General features: G+C 43.3%; 3 long non-coding RNA genes across 3 annotated transcripts; all 3 read left to right on the top strand.

Annotated features, from left to right (window-relative positions):
• The first annotated feature begins 443 nt into the window (after positions 1-443).
• Positions 444-10,671, top strand: LOC142600773 (uncharacterized). Its single transcript, XR_012834333.1, has 3 exons — positions 444-536; positions 9,868-9,988; positions 10,566-10,671. It is a non-coding gene; the product is annotated as an uncharacterized LOC142600773 (long non-coding RNA).
• Positions 10,672-12,213: 1,542 nt separating this feature from the next.
• On the top strand, positions 12,214-14,924 carry LOC142600508 (uncharacterized). Its single transcript, XR_012834030.1, has 3 exons — positions 12,214-12,256; positions 14,310-14,369; positions 14,863-14,924. It is a non-coding gene; the product is annotated as an uncharacterized LOC142600508 (long non-coding RNA).
• Positions 14,925-17,167: 2,243 nt separating this feature from the next.
• LOC142600772 (uncharacterized) lies at positions 17,168-19,044 on the top strand. The gene is made up of 3 exons (XR_012834332.1): positions 17,168-17,230; positions 17,515-17,564; positions 18,982-19,044. It is a non-coding gene; the product is annotated as an uncharacterized LOC142600772 (long non-coding RNA).
• Positions 19,045-23,081: the final 4,037 nt, after the last annotated feature.

Genomic DNA, 23,081 nt, shown 5'->3' with positions numbered 1-23,081 from the left:
AACTGCAGCCCAGCTCTGTCTGCTTCCTGAAATGTCGCCCATTGCCCAGAAACCACAAACAGCTGACAACTGTGATTGGACGAGTTGTTATCTTCTTATGCATCAAATCTATTGATATGTTTGGGGGTTTTATTTATTCTTGTTCTGCTCAATACATATTAAATATTTGCAGTTTTTGCAAAATGTATCTGCTTGTAAGATGTGCAAGAAAGAAAGAGGACTAATTGGATCGAAAGCAAAAAAGCACATGTGGGAGTGTGCGTTTATAGTCACACATATGGATATACAGATACAGGTATGTCTCTCCTGTGGTACGAAGGACACTCAGCCTCTCAGCAGCATTTGCTCAGCTGCTCAGATAACACCTCAGAGGTGAATACATTGATCTGAGAGCCATTGCAGGCACTTTCTTCATGATGCAATGGCAAAACATACGTAGTAATCCTGAAGTAGGGCAGCACGCAAGACTGAATGCTTTCTGGCACTCCTGAAATGCTTCTGTCTCTTTATCAGACAGTAGAGTCTTCCAAAGAGATGTGAGTACCTGCTCTGCATGTGTTGTGTATACACTACAGTCTTTTTATAAATGAAAAGTATTGACTCAGTGTTTTTATAAATGAGGAGGATAAGGCATGTGAAATGAAGAAAGTTTTGGCAGGGATTTGCTATGACATTATCATGATCCTCTTCATTATACACTGTTGGCTGTATTCTTAATCGTATCCAATTTATATATCTGCTACCAGAAATCTGGCAGAGCAGCAGAGGTACACGCGATGCTATTCCTTCACCCCCTTTCATTTCTAAATGTTGTTCTTTATCAGTGGCGTAGCAGAATAGCTGCAAAACCTGGCCATGCAAGAAGCAGCAGGACAAACTCATTTCTCTTCAAAACCTTGGAAGATACAATCCCAGGAGTTTCAGTATGAATAATAAAAGTGTTCAGAATAAGGATGTTCTCTTTCTTCCAAATTAAGGTGATATGCTTGGGGACTTTTAAATCCAAAAGCTCATTAAATGCTCTGTTCTATCCCTATGTTAAGATTCTATGAGATAAAAAGCAATAGATGGAGAAAATATAATACTATCCCTAGCAATGTGTAACTGCTCTTTTTCAGGTTTAATAAGGAAACTATTGCTCCAATTACTGGTTGAGCTTAGAAAATATTCTTGTAAGATTTTAGTGATCTGCGGTTTAAAACTGACAACCAGTTCAATGTTAAAAAGACATAGTAATATCTTTCATAAAATAAAAAGTACAGCAATATTTTCCACTACACCCAAATGCAAAAATTAAAAGCAGTGTTGAATTTGTCTCAACTATGTAATAGCCTACTAGTCCTATATTACATGCTATCAAGGTAAGTCATGAAAGAGTTCAGAAGATTTCTTCAAAGTCACTTAGCAAGTCTGCTACTGAATCAGAATTAGACTATTTTTCTCCTAATGTTGTGTCGTACGCTTTAACCTGTAGGCTGTATTTTGCCTTTCACTAACAGTGAGGAAGGCTCCCAGAAGTAAACTTTTCACATTAACCTGTGAAATCTGGTAACCTCACTGTTGCCTCAAGCCAAAAGCAGCTGAAAGTTTTTAAGGAGCTACTCATCCTCAGCATTTATATGGAACATTAAATATCCCTGAGACTTTGCTTCTTAGAGGATTAAAGTTTGCACTTCCTCTGGGAGTGTAGCTTTATCCATGGCTCTTAATGATTGATCTACTTGCAGAGTCCTCAGGTAATATAGATATGGACTTCTGGTAGTCACCTGTTTTAGCTTGTCACTCAAAGCAGGGCCAGCTTACATCTGGTTGCTCAGTGCCTGGTCTAGTGGAGTTCAAATGTCTCCAAGGATGGAGTTCCCATTGTCTATGGGCCTTATGTTCCAATGTTTGACCACCCTCATAGTCAAAATATTTTTTTCCTAACATCTAGCTGGAATTTCCCATGCTGCAGCTTATATGCATTCTGTCTTGTCCTATAGCTATGTACCTCTGAGAAGCATCAATCTCCATTTTTTTCTGCTGCCTCTCATGAGGCAGTTGGAGAGAGTGATAAGATCTGCCTTTTGGTAACGCAGCCCAGGATGTAGCTGGCCTTCTTGGCTGCCAGGTCTCATGTTCAGCTTCTCTACCAGGTACCCCCTGGTCCTTTTCTTCAAACCTGTTTTCTAGACAGGCGGTGCCCAGCCCATACTGTTTCATGAGCTTATTCTCTCCCAGGTGCAGGGCTTTGCATTTGCCTTTGCTGACTCTCATGGGGTTCCTGTCAGCCTATTTTTCCAGCTTGTTCAGGTCCTCCTGAAAGCTCTTGATCCGTGCCCTTGAGCGTACCAGCCACTTGCCCTAATTTGGCATCATCCTCAAACTTTCTGGGGGTGTACTCCGTCCCATCAGACAGGTCATTAATACAGACGTTAAACAGTATTGACCTCACTATCAAATGAGAAATGCTGCTACTAGCTGGTTGCCAGTCAAACTTCATACCATAGATCCCAATCCCTTGAGCCTAGTTAGCCAGCTAATTTTCTGCCCAACTTACTGTCATCCATCCAAGCCATATCTCACGAATTTGGCTATAAAGATACTATGGAAAATTGTGTCAAAGGCCTTGCTAAAGTCAAAGTATACAACATCACTGTTCCCCCCTCATCTACAGATCCAGGCATCACATCATAGAAGGAAATCAGGCTGGTCAGGAAGGATTTTCCCTCAGTCAATCCTTCCTGACTGTTCTCAATCCCCTCTACTTTTATGAACATGGATATTATTTCCAGACAGATTTGCCCCATAACCAGTTGGCACAGCCTTCCAACGATGATTGAGAGTATCCTTGTAACAGTAACAGCAGCTCTCAGCAACCTTGGATGAACATCAGATCCCTGTGGAATGTGGGCTGTGAGCAGTTGATGGTGGGTGTTGGTGGCCACTGGTAAAGGTGTAGACAAGGCTGGAATCAGGCATGGAACCTCCCCACCATGCCCACTGTTTGCATCACAAGGGCTGGCAGCGTCTTCCAAGGCTGGATCCCAGCAGGCACAGACATGTCCATGCTTCTGCCAGAGTAAAACATCCCTCAGGTAGGCAGTAAATAATATAGCAGTAAGCCAACACCTGTTGCTCATCTGCTTGATTTTGGGAGTCATTTGTCCTGATGGCTTGACCATCGACAAATCACACCAGAAACATGAATGCCTTCAACTGTCTCCTTAATCTTTACAAGAGAAAACTGCCTGATTCATACTATCACTTTCAGAGAAAAGCAACAGGACTGTACGAAGTTTCCCACTAACTACAGAACCAGAAAGAGACAGAAAAAAGCTTAAGCAAATGTGTAGTCAAGACAGCATTTAACTTGCACGGCTTTTCTCTTCTATCTGCTGTCCAGTTCTTTTCTCTTGTGTATAAATAGTGTCTTACAGCATAGCAAGGTGAGGATTAAGGATAAAGGGTGGATAAAGGGTAGATAAAGGGTAGCAATGCAGCAAAATGGGACAGGGAAAGGGTGTAGGGGCAGATGTGAAGACAAGGACATCGTCACCAGAAGAATAGACCACACCTCCTGACCACCTGCCTTTCTTCCTCTTTCTCACTTTTCCCCAATCTTTTTTCTTACTGTTTCAGATGAGAAATACTTCACTCTTTTTCAGCTCAACAGTAGCAATCTTTGAAGGGTCAAAAGCATACGAACATGATAATGCATTCTCCCAATTCCTAGATGGCTTCAGAAAGTTATTATAATCAGAACAACATCAGAGCTTGGCGGTTGCCACTTGACTCATCATGGCCTTTCTCTAGCATTCAGAAACTACATATTAAGGATCCAGAAGTTCAACCAATTATCTATTCTATGTACTGCACCACACCTGAGGCTGAAAAACCCTTTCAACCTCCTATAATAAATATCTGATGCACTGCGAAGAAGAAAATACTGGCAGCATCAAAATGCTGCTGGACACAAGTGGCTTGAGCAAGCAAGTCTGCAGCCAAGTGTTGTTTCTTACTCTGTGCAGTACAACTCCTCTGTGAGGACTACAGTTGCATCTGATGAAAATGGGAGTTGTAAACATATATCCTTGGTGTGTCGCTGAGAGCAGATCAGAAGACATCTCTTCATTGCTTCTGAGTATCTCTTTGAGCAATGAAGAGGAGGATAGAGCATAAGCCATTGAGAGACAGAAACAGAAATGGCCCCTTGTGACTTTTATCATTCCAGGAATGTTGTGCAAGTGAGTGAGCGATACAGCATGGTCTAGACTGAGGAAGGTTGCAAATAGACTGAAAATTTAAGTGTTGCCCCAGCTTACAAGGAGATGTCTTCAGTAATTTGTACAAATTTTTTCTATGTTCATAGACTTGACCAGAAGTATTCAGTAAACATGGTAGATGCTTGTTGTTTGCATTGAGTTTTTACTATTTGTCCAATGTTTTTCTCTTGGAACCAAAGTTTAGTGATACAGTGATAACTATTAAGGTCTCTCATGTGTAGACTGTTTGAACACCGAAAAGATTGTCGAACTTCTTCAGAAAAGCCAATGAATTGCTGTCTTAGAGGAAAAAGTGAATAATTTCTGCTAGAATAGGGAACAGTTGATTTTAGCTGACCTTTACTAGCCAGAAGAGGCATGGATCTGTCTTACAAATATTTCTTGTATCTTCCACAAGACAGAAGAGCAGCAGGCAGTGGTCAGGATCAGTTGCTGAAGCCTTGAGTTATCAGCCTTGGCAATCAATTCTCTGGATGGTTTATCTTTCCCGTAGTGCAGGATGACATGGTTTTTGCTGCAACATCTGAAGATCAAAGTTGGTTGGTTGTGCTGTGCAATGCCGTGCAGAGGATGAGATAGAAATCATCCTTTGCTTCTGACATTGTGGTGGCCACATTTGGGAACAAGTTTGTCTATGGGCAGACAGAACTGGTTTTCAGGCAACAACATTCTATATTCTTTCATTTGGGTTTTCCAGTGCAGTTTATCAGTGAAATGTGGTCAAAGTCTTTGCTCAGCAAGGAGAAGGAAGCAGCTTAGACACAAGAGAGGTAGATTAGATACTAGAAGCAGTGAAATCACTAGGAGCAAGAGAGATGTCCTGAAATTTTACAGCATGTCAGCTCTTTTGCTACAGAAGCATGTGACTTACTTTTGAAAAGCAAACTGTAAATACAAGGAACTCCAAAGTTTTCTGTGTTGGAGTCACCTTTTGTCTGTCTCCTCTCCTGGATCAAGCACAGAAGTATTGGTCTGCTGGGAGGGTTCCCAGCCTTAAGCAATGGGCCATGCCTCTGGGAACTGTCTGAGGTGAAAAGCTAATCCAACTAAGGCATAAAAATATCCCTATTTTTATCCCAGTTCCAATGCTGGCATGTGGTTGTCATGGTTGCCAAATCTAGATTAAAAAAAAAAAGCAAACAGGAAAATCAAGTCTTTCCAACCACATGGGAAGAGAAGCCGAAGTATTTTAAGCACGGTGTCTACTAAAAACAAGATGCAGGCACCCACTCTCTGAGCATTCATGACAGACATCCTTCTCTGAGCAATCAGACTTGGAAATAACAGAGGATTAAAAAAAAAATAAAAACCAAAACATTGAATAAACAATGAAATTGCACTTTGAAAACTTATGATGGATGCAGAGCAGTGATGAAATCAGATGTGGGGATTTTTACCCATATACAAGCAAGAAATCTCTGGATAAATGAAATATAAATGATTATTCAGCTGCCCAAATAGGACAGACATCTGTACCACAGAACAGTCAAAACCCTCACCTTGTTCAAGTGAGGCCCTCTGTATCTGGTGACCACGAGATTTCACCTTTCTCTGCAGGATGGGAGAGTTGTCTTGTGAGTGACTGCGAGCAATAGCCCAGTACTTTCACAGGGTGAAGTACATGGTCTGTGAAGAGCCAGTGATGTCGCAAAGAAAGAAGACAGCCATAACGTGTAAAGGAGCACAAGCAGAAAAAAAAGAAATTAGAAGTAAAGGCATGAAGTCATGAACATGACACCACTGTGACTGCAAAGTCAGGCACTTAAAAGTCAGGGAATGAGGAAATTTGAGCAGAACAAAGCCAAGTCTCTCTGTCTAGGTTTTTCTCAGAGCCAGCTTCCCCCATTTGGGAGGCAGCATTTTCAATTTGCTAAATGCTGGGAGGATGGACGGGGGAGAGTGCTGGCATTACAGATGCCAGCAAGCTGCTGGGTTTAACCAGATCTGTCTGGGATGCTCAGCCTGAAGACTGTGCCTCCCTCATTTGCCTCAGTCACACTGTTTTGGTGATATTTCTAGGAGATCTGATGAACGAGACGACCAGGATGATACTTTCTATTGAATCAGCTGGACATTGAACCTAAACGTATCTCATTTGAGCCACAGCTGCTAAAATTGAAATCGTTATGGATGTGCTTGGGGGCTGGCGTTCAGCGTGAGATCCCCTTAGTGCTGGCTGCGTTTCGCACATTGCTGGGAGACGATCACTGCCTGACTGAGCTCACAGTCTGAGCTGGCAGTTCAGGTAAAGCTTCTTCAAGGAAATAGCTCTCACTGTTTTAAATTGAGCCAAGCCAACATCCTCCTAATTCCCTTGCCCTCTTGTCTCACCTCCTACACCATTAGTGCTTCAGTCAGTGACCCTCTGTACTACCCTGCCTATGGGAAGAGTCTTAAGGCTTCACTCCCACTCCCTCTATACGCAACATATGGCTTCTTCCTGGAAGGCTGGATGCTGTTCCCATCTCTAGGTCTTCTCAGAAGTGGACACAAAGACAAAAGTATCTAATTTAAGGCAGATATTGTGGGGTTTTTTCTTCCTATCCTTCTACATGCACATATTCACCCACATGTGCATACACAAATGCAGCAATGTCTTGGTTTAGACAGACTTGTTTCATAGTCCATATCTGAATACAGTTGAATACAGGTTGTAGATGTCTGAACTAAAAATAGACACTCCTTGCTAACACATCACACACCTACACAACTAAAACTGCATGCTAATTATCATAACAGTCAGCTTTCTAGTTCCCGTTTTGCAGTCATGGCAGCGGACTTCCAAAGAAGACTTCAGTGCACTACATTAACCCATCCCTAGAGGCTGACGCAGAGAAGAACATCTCTAAAAGGCAAAGAGGCACAAAAACAAACTACATGATGAATATAAAACAACAACAGCAAAATCATTCTTCTGTTTAAAATTAAACTGAGAAATTCACTTGGGGACTAGTGGAAATAATGCCAGCTCCAGCTGGCCAGACATAGACTGCAGCAATAATTTGGTCCAGGTTATTGAATCCTGTACATTAACATGTAGCACCACATTTACCTTTACCATCTGTAGTTCCTCAGAGACTATGTCCGAAAAATGACAGCCTAGCTGGGCTGCCCACCACAAACCTCAATAATAGCATGGCAAGCAAAAATGTCGTGAGCCAGTAGCATGCTGTATGAACCGCTCCAACCACAGCTGCATCACAGGTTTTGTCCATCACACAAGTTTTTGTTGAAAGAGTTGAAAGTTTTGACATTGTAGTCTTCTCCTACAGAGGTATGTGGTTTAATCGATAAACTCATCAGTTTATTTAAGTTAGGATGTCTTTGTGGTTAGTCAAAGTGCAGTTGTACAGCTTAAGATACCATCTGCTGGTAAGCAAGAGGTTTGAGGTGGTTTGTTTCATGAGCTGCTTGTAGCCTATGCTCATGTGAGAATATATCTGGCTTCACAACAGTGTATCACTTCTAATCACTATCTTCAGCTCTATCTGTGTAACCTTGCAGATAGCATCCTGGCTTTCCCGCTGTTCCCTGCACAATTAATCCTTCTGACACTCAGACATACTTTTTGGTGGGCCTACTGTGATGCATACCAGAAAGCTCAAAAATCATACAGTGTCAAAAAATACTTAGTTCTCAGATTCCACTGAGACTGCCTTAAGGAAAGAGAAAAACTCCCTGTTTGGCATTTAATATATAGTCCATTTGTTCATTAAAGCATTTGTCTGATTGTTTCTAAAGTGCTGGCACATTGCATTTTCTGGTTGGTAAGAATTAGCGAGGAGGAAGCCAACGCATTTTTAGTCTTTGCTATGTTACTACTGAATGTTGATAGCTTTTTCAAGGCCCTATCTGCATCTGTTTCCCCTTTTGAGGAAAGAAAGTCTAGGGCATGTATTTGTTAGCTGGAACTTGTAATTGAGTAGATTAATGATTTGATTGGCATGATATAAGGCCCAATTTTAAAAGCACACAATTAACTTTAAGCACTAATATTCCCATTCAAGTCAGTCATTATTCCTTTGCTTAAGTGCTTTGTTGAACCGAGTCCTGAATATGAAGCAGCCCTGTGTTACAAAATTAATTGCCTCTCTGCCCCAGGAGCTTAGTTGCTTTGCTGCCAGAACCAGCACAGGGAAATTATATACACTGTTTGCAATAAGAATTAATAGCACCGCTGATGTGACCATTACCTGAGAAAATGACCATCAGGAGAAAGATCTCAAAGCAAACTTGAAAAATAACAAGCCAAAATCAATGAGTCTTACATCTTGCTGAGGTGCACGGTTGGTTCAGGTCCCGTGAGCTGCCAAAGGATGTGACCCCTTGAGAGCAAAATCCTGTAGCCAGGAGCCATCAGACAGTGGTGTGGGATGTCATCCTCCCTAGGACAAAGCGTGAGTGTCCGGATTAGCTGGGATGATCCTGCATTTTAGAGACGATATCTAAGAGTAGTGTTGCACAAATCCTCCTTAATCTTTGTTGTCATGTGCTCTATTCAGTAAAAGTTTGGTTCATGTCAGAGTTTTCACACTGCCAGACTGAGATGCCTGCATTTCCCCTGTCGCCCTGCACACATCCCCACCTCCTGACTCTCACCCCGGAGATACTCTTGTTCGTTCAGAGCGAGCAGAGGGATTTTGGTGCTGCGCCCAGCCGAGGGGTGCGGGCATGTCCCTGAGGCCGTGCAGCCACCAGTCCTGCCATAGACCCTCATGGGGCTGCAGGCTGCATCCGTGGCAGTGGCCAGGCAGTTGCAGCATTCAGAAGGGCAGCTGTCCTAAATCTGTCCCTCAGTTTATATCTGTGATCCTTGCCGTGAATGCCAGAGGAAGAGCTCGATCCCTTCGCTGTATAAATAGCACGGCAGAGCCATCCACGGGAAACGCCTCCAAAAGCTCCCTTCCTGCAGCCTGTTTTGTCCCTGAAAGCTTGCACAGAATTTCAGCAGAGCTTTTTGTGCTTGAAATCAAGAAAAAAAATGCCAAACAAATGAAAATAGTATTGTGGCCTCACCCAGTACTTCTTTCTACAGAGCAGGGGCTGAGTGAGCTGCCACAGCCCCCTCCCTTGTTGCAGCATCCCTCAGGGCATGGGTACATAGTCCTATGCCTCTTGGGTCCTCCTAGCCAAAACCTGGATGGGGCCTGCTCTTGCTAGCTGAGTCACTTATATCCTGTATGATGGCCTCGAGCCTATTTGTGCCCAAATGCCCTGTCTAAAAAGGGAAGTAGGGATAAATTCAGCAGTTACAGTACTAAAATTAAAATTAGACTTACTATGGCTTAAAAAAAAAAAGGAGTCAAGGGATTTTGTGTTTGCCTTTTTGCAGTTTTATGGCAGTTTTATTCTCACTGCTGTGAAATAAATTGTATTGCTCTGTTAGATGATTGGTTTTCTACCAGTCTGTCTCAAAACCTGAAAAAATCTGGTATTACAAGCATATAAGAGACAACCCACTGTGAGGTCTGTCGGACATGAAGAATTTGGTAGAGCAAATTATATAGTCCACCTGAGCATCTTGTTCCAGCTCTGCAGGAGATGGGACATGACAAAGTGTTTAGTGCAAAACAACAGATTTTTCTGTGCAATGTTTTTGTAGGAAGATACCGTTTTCAGATGTGACCTTATCTACAGAGTGTGAAGAAAGATCTTAGCAAGATGGTTTCCAAACTTCATGATGAAAACAAGGAGTCCCTCAGTGAAAACAGACATTTCAAGAGGTGAGTGCAGTCTGAACATATTCCAATGTTATTGTGCCTTCTAGATCAAGCAGAAACCAAACAACTTTTGGAGTATTTAGCATAATAACGTTATGGGCTGGACATTTTCTGATGTCATGTAGGCCTGACCAGAAGTATTGGCCCACTCAAAACTCACCAGGAAAACAGTTTCTTTCTGAGATTTTGCCAACTTCCTTTTTCTTGTTAGGCTAAAATAAACACGAGATAAGGTTGTTCCCTATATATTTTGGTGCACTTACTTCTTGGTCAAGTCAGACAATGAAAAAGTGCAGAAAAAGATGAATGCAATAAAATATTTTGCGGAGTTCGTCAAAGCCGTTCATTGGTCAAAAGTGGGATTAAGTTGGTGTTATACAAAAAGGCTTGATTCAGTTATTTTATAATCATCTCATGTAGCAAGAAAAAAAACATGCACGGGGGGAGGAAAGAAATGCAAAAGGAGTAAGGTGAAATTTGAGTTTAGGTTTTAATGCTCTCACTCCTGCCTTGCCTGTTTTCACGTAACCAGAACAGCGGCCCAGGCTGTGATCCTTCACGTCACACTGTAATTCTGTAGTTTTCAGACATTGCCTGTGCCTCCAAGGACTGAGATGAGACAGAAAGATGCCGCAGGCTTTGCTTCTGGAATGGTCAAGAAAGAACCGGAGTGGCAGACGGAGGAGGTAGGGCAGGGGCTGCAGATGGGTCTGCAGTCAAGGACCCGCAACCATCTCGTAGTGCCTGGACCTGATTCATGGTGAGACCGTGGGCAAGTCGCTTGTAACTCCCTCGGTCTCACTGCAGTCAGCAGAGTCTTTCCGGGTGATTCAAAATGGCTTTCACCCTCTGTTTCATGTGCTTTTGGGCAGAGACGGTGAAGGAGCATGCATACAATCACATACTAAAATATTTACTGACAGCATCATGGTAAAAGAAAACTTGTGAGGTCAGGCGATATTCTACTTCATCTAGTTGCAAAGAAGGCAAAAAACCAGGTTTAATTTGAGTGCTTTCCATATACTGTGAACTTCCTGACAATTAAAGACAACTGGAAGCTATGGCCAAAATACATTTTAAGGTACTTGAGGACTTACCTTGAAAATAACCTTCATCTTACCAGTGTTCTTAAGTGCCACCTATTGTTATCTTTGTATTTCAGGCATGTTTTGAAAATTGTTATGTCCTTCATGGGAAGCATAACTAAAATGGCTGTTCCTGCGAAGACACATCTTTAGAAATTTTTACATTTTTGTGCCAGGCAATTTCATAACTAGGCCTTACAGGGAAACTTTTTGTCATCTTCAGCAGAAACACATGGGTCTGAAGAATCAAGAACCCTTGTATAAGAAGAATGGTGAAACTCCCCCCTTACTTCCCACCACATTGTTGCTTGTTCATAACATAACTTTGTTTTTAATTTTCAGATTTCTGTGTTCCATGAATATAAACTTCTTAAGCATCAACAGGTTCCATGTTTAGAAGACATAAGTAATTTGAAGGCAAGTAGTCAAACACTAACATATCAATGATTTGATAAAATCTATACTATACACACTTTACACATTTTGACTTGATGCACAGAAATGTCCAGATACCCTGTGTCCCAAGGGCTGGTTAACATGAGCAAGAGAGTCTTTTCTGAGGAAGAATGCAGGTAAAAGACACACCAGCTGGTGATAAAAGCCAGAACTAACCTGTGGTCCTTAACCAGGGATAGTGTTTGGTATACCAGGTATTTTACACGCATAAGGAAAAATCCAGTTCCCCATATAAAGGCTTTACAATTCAGGCACATGCAGAAGAATACTTGAGAACCAGAGTTGCTGGTATTGACAAAACAAGCAAGAGGATTTAACTTTTTTTCTGTTCAGCTGGCTCTTCCACCAATTCCTACGTATAACTGCAGTAAGGAATGGGTTCTAGGATGAACGCACAAACACACACATGCATGCACACACTTCCTCCATCATCTTCCTTGTAAAAAAACCCCCATAAATAACTGACACAGGAAGGATTCAATTCATTATTTTCTAATAGGATTAAAACTAAATGGCATAGTTAGCGCATTAAGAATGCCTATGGGTAAGTATTGAGAAATGCAAAGCTTTCAGTAAGATTCGTGTTTGGTCTCCCATCTCACCAACCCCGTGACTTCTCCCTGTGCCTCTTTCTGCCCACCCTCACCCACTGCTAACGCTTTTCCTGTGACAGACATGTTTGCAGAACCTGGCGAGAAGGTTGGAAGAAATGGAAAAGGAACTTCTAAAGGTATTGAAATGCCCTTGTGAAGAAAGAAATAGGCATGACATGTGAAGAAAGACTGTGAGAGCTGACCATAAGATTATCAAAAATAGATTGTAAGTTTGGACTTGCCCCAGAGCAATGAAGATCATGTCAAGGTAGCTCTGTGATGTCTAACTCTGCCCAGATGTGAGCCCACCAAAGATTTTGCTGGCTGTCATTGGCATGACAAAGCTCCCCTGTCATTGCTGCCTCTGAGTGCAGGGATGGCCTGAAAAGCAGGCTTTTGGATGAACCAGAGCGACTGTGAGTTCATGGCTTACGGAGTCTTTGTGGTCTCTTCTGATGCTTCCCAAAGTGGAACATAAATTATTTGCTCCTGAGGTGTGCAGTTATCCATGGAGAGATGTATGTGGTCCACCTTTCTTTCACAAATGTCAGCTGGTTACTGACCAATTTTCAAATGTACATTTTCCTAATCTATTTCGTGGGGCCAATAGTGGCCTTGTGGTAACAGCCTTCTCCTGTTTGTTTTACCACAGGAGCAAATACAAGCATGTGGCTTGCTGACACCTTGGTTTGTCCCTCCAGTGGAAGGGGCTGTGGGTTTCTAAACACACAGCTGGGATTTAAATAAGCCTTCTGGAAATAAAATCTTCCATAGTCCATCAATCATCATAAGACTTTGAAAAAGCACAGTGCTGAACAAAATAGACTGCTTTGACTTACAAATTCCTTTTCCTGCCTCGCCCCAACTTGACTAGCTGATAGCTTCTTTTTGTTCAGTACAAATAAAGACAACTTTTTTTTTTCCCCAGCAAAACAATTAAATGCAAGCACTTGTCATAACAAAGTCCCCAGCAAAGTTTTGAAATGGTGCGTATGTCTGTGATTTCATGCTAAGCTACAGAAAAGCAACACTTTTGTTTAGGAGAGGCCTCCATAATCCAAGTCGACTTGATTTATGAGCCAGCAGAGTCATGGGATCACAGAATAATTCAGGTGGGAAGGGACCGTGGGGGGGGCTCTGGTCTGACCACCCGCTCAAAGCTCAGACCAGGATGCTCAGGGCTGCATCCAGCCCAGCTGTAAAACCTCCAGGGACGGAGCCCGCTCAGCCTCCTGCGCACCTGCACAGCCACCCTGGGGACCTCCCCTGAACTCACTGCAGTTCATGGGCATCCATCATGTACTGGGGGGGATGCAGTATCCACGCCTGGTCTAACGAGTGCCAAGTAGAGGGAGATACTCCCTTACCTCAATCTACTGGCCACGCTCCTGCTCACAGGGGTGGGATGCTGCTGGTCTCCATCACTGCCAGGGCACGCTGGGGGCTCACGCTCAGCTCCTGTCCCACCACCCCCAGGCCTTTCCTGCACTACCCAACTGCTGAGGATACTTTCCTGCTGAGGGCGTTCTGCATCCCACAAGCCACTGAGCTCCCCAGCCATATGTTTGCAGTGGCGGAAAAGCCAGGACGCTTGGCCAATGTACGGCATCTTGCCTGAGTCCGCGACTGCACGCGCAGTGTCCCCCCCATCATCCCCTCTGCATGAGGTCACACAGCCGTGGCTAAGCAGGGCTGCGGATGACTTGCTGCATCACCATCCCCGGTGAGCTGCCTGTCAGAGCAGTCTGACACGTAACGCGGGCACTGCAGGTGGGAGTTAGTTTCTCCTGGTAATGAAAAAAAGCCATCCTGGTGGTCACAAGCAGCTTGCTTCTGTAGATCCTCTGATAAAATAGTTATAACAACCCTCAAAGCATTTATCTCAGCGTGGACACCAGCTTCAGCTTCTGTCTTCTATCCCACTGCTTATTTTTACCAAACAGATAGGAATTTCATTTCTGTAAGATTTCCCTTCACTGCTGATATCAGCCACAGTTTCTGGGGCTAGAAAGACTGTCAAACACACTGTGTGATCACATAATCCTCAGTTCTGATAAACATTTGATGGATAGCAAGTGCTGATTTGTAGCTTTTCACTAGTCCTTTTACACTGAAAGTTTAACCAATACTTCCATTTTAATATTAATACTTTCCCTCTAACAAGTTATATTTCATTTTGTTGATTTTTAGGAAAAAAATGAAATATTGGAAGAAAGAGGATTAGTCATACAACAGGACAAAATCTTAGAGGTACAACATCCTATTGTATATCACAGTACATGCTCTTTGTTTAGATCAGCACCATTCTATAACAGGTTTTACGAAGGTAATTACAAGGGTGTCAAATAGTGAAGCTATAGAGTAAAATATAATACAGGTAAGAGTGCAGGGAGCAGGTCTGCCTGTAGTCTCAGGAATACAAAAATAATACAACACTGAGAAGTTTTGGGTTAGAACTTTTGCAGACCATAGTCTGCAAACCAGCAAGTACGCCTTTAAAATGAGTAATCTTGTGTTATTTGGAACATAATTCATCCAGAAAGTTACTGCAATATAAAACTAATACCAGTAGGGCAGATTCCTGTAGATTTCTATCAGAGCCAATTTGGGAGAACAGAATATAATATCTGCAAGGGCAGCACTGGTGCTGATCTCATGCTAATAAGCTCTGACTTGACTCTTATTGCACACCAGGCTGATGGACTAATATTAAAATTGTTTGCTTTTCTTTTGAACTTTTAAGGACATGCAGATAAAAATAAGCCACTTAGAAGAGCAGCTCAAGCACCCTGAACTAATTGGGTTGTAAGTATTAGCAATATGCCCTCTATTCCAGGTTACTTATTTTAGAGATATAAAATATCCAGAATATTTCCACATCAGCCATATCTGAAGCATGTGCTATTGATTGTAAGTTAATATGGTTTATGCGGCATCAAACAAGCATCTCATATTTATGTAGAACAGCTGCTTTTTCTGTCATGTAATCACCCAACCACAGAAATGCAAATGAAATTTAGATGTGGGAAGTCTCATCTCACTCTTAGCAGATTCCAGGAGTAGCTTATCTTTTGCTTAGAAGACTAAAGTTGTGGGGCATATCCTGGATAAAAATTTCAATTCTCTTTCTTAATAATCTGCACCAGGTTCGTATTATTACTTTGCAGAATAAAAAGCAAAAGCAGCAGCTTGAACAGCAGCCACCGCAGCAGCAGCAGCAGCAGCAGCAGCAAAGCCTGCAGCTACACAGTTATTTTCAGAGCAACTGCTCTCTTTTCCTGGCCAGAGTTCAAGTGCCATTAAAAATATCTCCCCCCCACCCCCCCACCCCCATCACTACTGGACTGTAGTTTTCTTTAAGTAACAAGGTTACATAGAATCTCTGAATTTCAAAACACCACATCTAGGTACAGAGCCCAGCCCATGTGGCTCCAAACACCAGATTTCTCACTCTCACTCTTCCCTTTCTCAGCTGCTCCGCAATGCAGAAATCCTCTAACTTCAGTAAACATGAGGGGTTAAGTATTCCTTCTAGCAGTCACTCCCAAATTAAGCACCAAGTATGAAGTGCCAGCAGTAAGTATAAGCCCTGTTTAAAAACTCCTCTTTCAATTCTATGAAGTGATTTGAGATTCGGTTTTGTGCTCTCTGTGTCCTGGAGAGAAGAGCTGTGCAATGACTACATGAACTGTAACAACGGAGGCTGAAATGTAATACAAAGTTTAAAATAACAAGAATTTTGGAGGAAACCTGCTGTTTGCAATAGTAGGGCTATCCCCACACCTGAAGGGCACTACGGATCCTCTATTTTAATTACTGTAGTGTCTCTATCAGGCAAAGTTGGAGGGCATCATAGAAGACAATACCAGACCCTTTTTCCTACCTTGCTACCATGGTAGCACATGTTTGATGGGAGAAACCCAGCAATACTAATGTTTTCCTGCAATAAAATAACCTAAACAGTGTTAGCTCTGTGCTGTTAGTATGCTATCTTACCCCTGTGTGGCTGCTTCAGGATTGCCTAGTTTTACCTGTTATCCAAGGCTGGATGAACCCATGAATTCAGTTGTTCCATGTAGTAATTACTATGACCGTGCACCAAGTAAAAGGGGTTATTAATCTAGATGCTTACAAACACATGAGAAGGTACAATATCCCATTAGAAGATGTTTGAAGATCTATGAAATTGGTTGTATAGCATGCCACAGGGGGATGTACAGTGCAGCAGCCCTGAAATGATCGTGAGCACAACTAAGTAGATGGCAATCATTATTTTTCTTTCTGTTTACAGAAAATTCTCAAAGCAATTGCGGAATCAGATAGAAGCCTTGGGAGCAGGCAGCAGGTAAAAGAGAGGGGAAGATGAAAAAGAATACACAAGATAAAAGACATGTTTTGGTGGAGAGAGGAGTTTGAGCAGCCTGGCAATAAAAGCTGGCAAGAAACAAAATCCTGATTTCAGCCTGTTAGCACAGTCAAGTGATATCAGTGCTTGGCCTGGAAATTCAGCATGTGCCCCTCATTGTCCCTGCTGTTGCTTCCGAAGACTGACTCCATCCTGGTGATCCTTATTGGGTCTCCATTGCCTAGGTGGTTGCTGGAGACAGGTCCTTTTTCGAAGCAGACACCATGCTCTTGAGGTCCTTGCTCATGCCTAGTGAAAGCAAAGTAACTATAGGTTCAAAATGAAACAGCAACACGTACTTTTAGAAAGAAGAAACCAAAATATGATCAATCTAGAAATGTGGAATTTAAGATGGGGAGAAACGGGAAGGAGGGAGAAATTAAATACTTCTTACAAAGTTCTCAAAGGAGCTGCTTGGCTTTGCCATCAATCTAGTCTTTACCCATTATGGTGTTGCTGTGTTTTAATGCAATTGCCTTTGTAATGAAAAGCAGTACGAAACTCTTCTCCACGACCCAGGCATCTCTTAGGTTGCAGCTCTTCCTCATGCTGTAGCTTTGTTGTCTTTATTAATGAGCACTGCTTGCAATTGAGCCGAGTCAGCTGCAACCTCTGTTGGTGTTTCTTTTTGCTCCACAGCCAACAAGGAAAGAAGGTCGACAACTGCCCAAGCTCTCCCACTCAGGAGATAGCCGTGGCAAAACCGGTAAAAGAGAACTGCACTGCTCCCCTTACACCCACGCTTGCAGGGCCTCCTCCATCTCTCTTTGTTCCAAGCTGGAAACCTCCTTGTTTCATCATATGTGACTCAGCTTTGAGGTTTTCAGCCCTAGTGGTTCCGTATATCTCTCAGCTCCTGTGTCTCAGGCTCACCACTTCTTGCTCGGTTTCATTAGTTTGTAAGCCATTTTTAATTCTGTAGTGTTTGTTGTCCTAGAAGTGAGAAAACTTCATTTCAAAGTGATTCATGTCTCTTCTTTCCCTTTCTAGACTCAGAAATCAATGGCTGGCTACCTAAAAAAATTCTGTTTCTACCTTGGGTAGGTAAAATGTTGTCATTGCATGCACACTTGGTTAGTTACACCTGGACCACCAGGCAGTCAAGATTATTCTGACTAATGCTGGATCAGGGAAGAGAAATGTGGTGCAAGTGTAGAGCTGTGTGTGTGTGCAAACTTAGTGGGGCAGCAGACTGAAGTAATCAGGGTGCAAACTCTGTTCTGGCCCTCGGGTACGTTCCTTTACGAATCGGCTCACCTGACACCTCTGAAAATGCAGAGTTTACGTGCGTGCTGGCAAATGTCTCCCTCTTCCCTCCTCATGGGGAACAGGAGGATGGCCTAAGGTCTGAGCACATGGTTCTCTCCTCCTGGGTGCTCTGTTATCAGCCCTCCATTAAACCACCTCTCTGCCATACTCCCCTCACCAAATGTATACCGAGAGGTTGCTGGTGGGCATTCACCTGCCAGAACCAAAGTAGCATGGACTCACTGAGCGCCATGGCAAGTGATGCCGTTTCTCTATTTTCTTAGCTTTGGCTGAATATGGTTTGAAGAAAAGGAGATATTTAGGGATAAATTCTTCAGTTAGTCACTTAGTGGTCAGGGTAGAACTGCTGCTGAAGCTATTCATAGATTATTTCACAAAGGCTGTTGGTGTTAGAGTCACCAACCATTGCTCATTTGCTTCATCCCCTGCTACCAATCCGGCATCAGCAGGAGTGTCTCCTGAGACACATTTGCCTTTCTGTGATAGTCTTGTGTGCCTTCATCAAAGGAAAACAACCTGCAGTTTGCTTCTGCATGGTAGGAAGCTTTGGAATGGATCTTGCAGACAGTCATCCAGAAAATGGATCAATTGTTGTTTCCCCTCCTGAGGACAGAGAAGCATTTTTACTCTTGCACAACCAAACACAATTAGCAAGTGTTTATGGCTTGTTTCATTTGTGGAGCTTCATTGCCATTTAAATCTGTGCATTTGAATGTCAGGAAGCTGTTCCTGCTAACCCAGGTCATTCATCTGGGGGAAAATCTTCCAAAAGGAACAGGTAGAAGCATTGCAGGATTTCTCTGAACAAAGTAATGGAGAAGCCATATTGACCGAGAGCATGGTTGGGCTCACAATGAACACTACACACTCTCTACATAACCTCAGATTTCTTCCCTCCAGGCTTCAGTTGCCTGCCTATAAAATGACAATAGTATTTATTTTCTCCACTTTGTGTCCTTCTCATGTGTTCACACCACAATGTCTTTGGTGGCAAAAGCTGTCGTTAAGTATTAAACACTTGCCAGTGTTGGACTCCATTGGTAATATTGCCAGCAACAGGAAGGAAGGATCCTGCTTTGACCAGAGCATTGAAATACAAGATTAGATGCTTCAATAGTTTTTAATATTAATAGAGCTGGTTTATTGTTTCATTTTTCTCTGTGCATTTGTCTTTCTCTCTTGTTGCAGGAGTTCTCTGTGGCTGTTTGGCAGATTCTTACTGCACACTGGCTGCTCGTGCATAACACTGGCCTTGTTTTATAAACACTTACCTGATGCTACCTGGATATGTTGGCTACTGAACAGAATCTGCCACCACTACTACAAACCCTGCCTGTGGCCGTATTATTAACCCTAGATGATTTTAAAGACCTCAGACTGGTTTCTGTAGGGCTAGTGTATTGCTTCTGGGAAGACCTTGCAATTTAAAATAAAGCATTCCTGAATGCTAAAAGCCTGTGATAGTGTCTGCCTTTCCTATGAGAACTGCATTAGCTCCTCAGAGGAAGAAACTAAAGCCCATGTATCCTAGCAAGAGACAGTATACTTAAAAGCATTCAGTTTGCTGGAGGTGGGTCTGAGATGCAAAAATTGCTTCAATTTCCACATGCTGATCTACTCCCCAAATCCTTGAATGTCCTGCCCCCATCAGCACAGGCATGAGTGTAAGGAAATCTGTAATTAAATCTAAATAGGATCTTCTGTTAATGCAAATTGAAATGACCCCATTATCAGCAGAGAAGTGATGACTGATAGGAGCTGAAGCTTTGTCCTAAAAAATGCCTCTTGGTAAACTCAGGACCAGTCAGCTCTGTGGTTTATTATGTCAGCCGACCACCTTCCTGCCTAATGACAGAAGTCCTGTAAATGGGCTCCCTTGTACACACAGAGCAGTATTACTGCACATCCACAGCAAGCCCCTCCTGAAGAATATGGGGTTGCTGCCTTTGCTCACAGCGTAGGGACTATCTGCAGGCTGTGGCAAGCCCTGGTGTACCTTGGAGGAACCTGTCTTGCACAGACCACACATGTGACAACAGGGCTGCAGATTTCAGATACCCTGCATAGGCAGAGGTCGTCAATATTTCTTCTGTGTGCTCCACTGAGCAGTCAGGCCTTCCTCATCCACCGCAGCATGGAAAAGACCTTGTTCAAGCTCTCACTGGTCACGCAGGACAGCTCTTTGTGGATGCTTAAGAAGACTTTGTTGCAACCTGCCTTCTGGGCTTGGCTGCCCTAAGAGCCCTCTGCATCTTAATTTTCTGTCCTCTAGAAGGGCATTATGCACCCTCCGTCCTTGAATCAGTTTTGGAAGTAGACTGTCTTCGATCATGACGGAAAACACGCTACCTCACAATGTCATACCCAAGCGTCACAGGACACACAGCTTGCTTGTCCTACTTACAAATTTCCATGCCTAGTCTCTGAAAGGAGATCAGGATAGTCTCCACACAGAAGCTGTGTCTGCTTCTCGGTTTGAAAAAGGTATCTCAGTGCTTCAGCAAGTATTAGCTGGTGTCTGTGTTTCCACGTCTTGGCGACAGGATGTTTTTCCCTGCATCTTCCGAATTCACCACCCATCAGCTGCACAAGAGCAGCGAGAAAGAGTCCTGCCTGGCTGTTGTTGCTAAGTCATGCAGCAACATGAATTAGAGCTGTTGAAGATCAAAATAACCCAGAAAATGGTTTTAACTTCCTTCTCATGTTATCTCCTGCTCCAGATATTTTTGCTCTTCTTCACAGATTAGGCAGAGCATGAAAACCACTCTCTAGTGAGACAGTACCTTGCAGGGCTGTGTTGTCATATGCCCAGTTGCCTTTCATGGTAAGTACCTGATGTGAAAAAGGAGCTGAAACACCAAAAGTTGGGAAAGCAAACACACATAAAACATTTATGATGGAGCAAAAATGTGCTGAAAGCAAAGCAAGGTAGCAAAATGTCTTGTTTCTATGTAGAAAATGGAGCTTTCAAATTTGAAAAAGAAAATTCACTAAAGCTACGAAGAGGGCATACAATTGTAGAAAGCCCATCTTATGAGACAGAACATTTGTAGGAACTCATTTAAAAAACCTTATCATATTACAAACAACCATGAAAACCTGTGAAAGTATCATCTAACTGATGTGAGGTGTTGCGTGGTACATCTGCTGCTGCTGCCTGCTTTCCTGCATCCAGCTCAGGACTGTCCTGGGTCTGGCAAGGACAGAGTTAATTTCCCAAGGAGCCAGGACAGGTGACCCAAGCTGGCCGGGGGCTATTCCATACCATGTGACGTCATGGTCACCATAAAAGGGGGGTAGGCGGGCAGGGGAGGTGTTGGCAGGGTTCCGGGATGGGTTGAGCGATCGGTCGCATCGGTCAATCGTTCTCTGTTATCCCCCATTGTTACTCTCTGTTATCAGCACTGTTGTCGATTGTTTCCCTCTCCCTTGCTGTCCCAGTAACCTGCCCTTATCCCAACCCTCGAGGCTTTGCCGTTGTTTTTCCATTCTCCTCCCCATCCTGCCGGGGGAGGGGTGAGCGAGCGGCTCGTGGTGCTCAGCTGCCGGCTGGGCCTAAACCACGTCAAGGACACACTTCTAACACCAGTGCTCCATGTCCGAGCCCCCACACTGCATGTGAGGCTGGGCTTATGTAGCCTGGAGGGAAATTTGGAAGTGCGCTCTGAGATGAACATCTGTGCTTATTGCTCTGTCTCCATTAAAAAAAAAAAAATCTCCTAAACAATCTCCATTATTCCCTGTAATTGCCACAACCCACAGGTTCTGATCCTTGTGATAGAAGCCTTTAGCAGAAGAAAGCAAAGTGGGGAATGATTTTAGTACTGTTATTCAGCTCTCTGAGTGCAAATCTTTGTGGGCAACTTGACCGTTGAGTTTAAAAGACAAGATAAAGCAGTGTGAGGCTTGATGGTGGTGTGAAAGAAAAGAAAACTGATTGAACAGCCCAGTTTGCAGCTGCGCCTGGTGGAGTGGGTGAGAGTTGCTGTAAGGAGGGCATGTGGGGGCAACAGTAGAAGTTTGGTAGAAATCAGCTCCTTTTTTCTGCTAGAAGTAAAATTTTCCTGACTTGCCAGCTACAGCTCCTCCTTCTCTCCCTGGGCAGGAGGAAGGGCACTTTCTGTTCAGCCCCTCTGGTGAAGTGCTGGATGGGACGCGGAAGGGGTCTCGAGGGGAGCTGCAGTGGAGCGGCCTTTCAAACCAAAAAACATGCTGTGCAAGACTTTAAAAAGGGTGACAATTGGCCATTGCTTATTTGCTTCCTTTACACATCCTAAATCTTACTTTTTTACTTCTGACTCAATTTATATGTCCCAGGCATACAGTGTGTTTAGTGACATTAGATGGGTTTGTGGTAGCTTTCTCTCTTTGGTTTTGCCTAGTCAGGTTTATCTCACTCACTAGTACCCTCTCCTCCGATGGGACTGGATTAAATCATCACATTTGTAAAGGAAGTCAATTAATTCCCATGTCAGCTCTTCACTTCTCTCTACTCCCCAAGTGCGCCTGATTTTAGGGGAAAAAACGTGTCCAGTTTTGATTATAATTTTTTCTTGTAGCTTTTCTTACTTTGATCTCCAAGCCAATGAAAGGCGGTTTTGGATGCAGCTCAGCCACATGTCTCTCCTCATCCTCCGCAGGGAGGAGGGAGGCCTCAGGGTAGGACAGTAGGTCCCTCCACCAGACCCATCAGTCAGTGGTTCAGAGTTGCCTTGCTGCATCTAAGTCAAGTTTTCTAATGTCTGTCTTCATTTACTGGATCTGCCAGGAGGGCTCATTTGGCTGCACCATGAAATACTGTCATTTCATGTATTGTTGCCTCTGTGCTGGATGGGATTTTCAGGTGCACTCCTTCCTGCTGTAAGCCTGCTTCCACTGGCATCAGCAGCAGCTTCGCTTTGAGGGGTCTACAGCATTGATCAAGTGTTCAGCATGCTCTGAGTGATGGTGGGGCACTGGCATTTGTGATCTCCTTTCTAAGGTTTTGTCCTTGCTCAGCTTTTTTCTCTCTCAGGTGGAGAAAAGATGGATGCTGAAACCAGACCTCAATATCCCGAGGGGCCATGCGGTCATTTGGGTTCAGACTGAATTGCCTGACAAATCCTTCCAAATTTCTGCAGCTGTTTCTCTCTGAACCAGGAAAAGGTATTTAAGGGATATATATATATATCCCTTATATATAACTTAGAAACACAATAGTGTTATAACTTAGAAACACAATAGTGTTGAATACTCACAGTCCCTCCTGCAAGTGTCTGGAGCAGGTGAGGGAGGGCACCAATGTATAA

This window comes from Balearica regulorum, chromosome 2 (genome assembly GCF_011004875.1).
Source record: "Balearica regulorum gibbericeps isolate bBalReg1 chromosome 2, bBalReg1.pri, whole genome shotgun sequence".
Taxonomy (NCBI): domain Eukaryota; kingdom Metazoa; phylum Chordata; class Aves; order Gruiformes; family Gruidae; genus Balearica; species Balearica regulorum.
The sequence above is the reverse complement of the archived record's forward strand: the minus strand, read 5'-3'. Positions and strand labels throughout refer to the sequence as shown.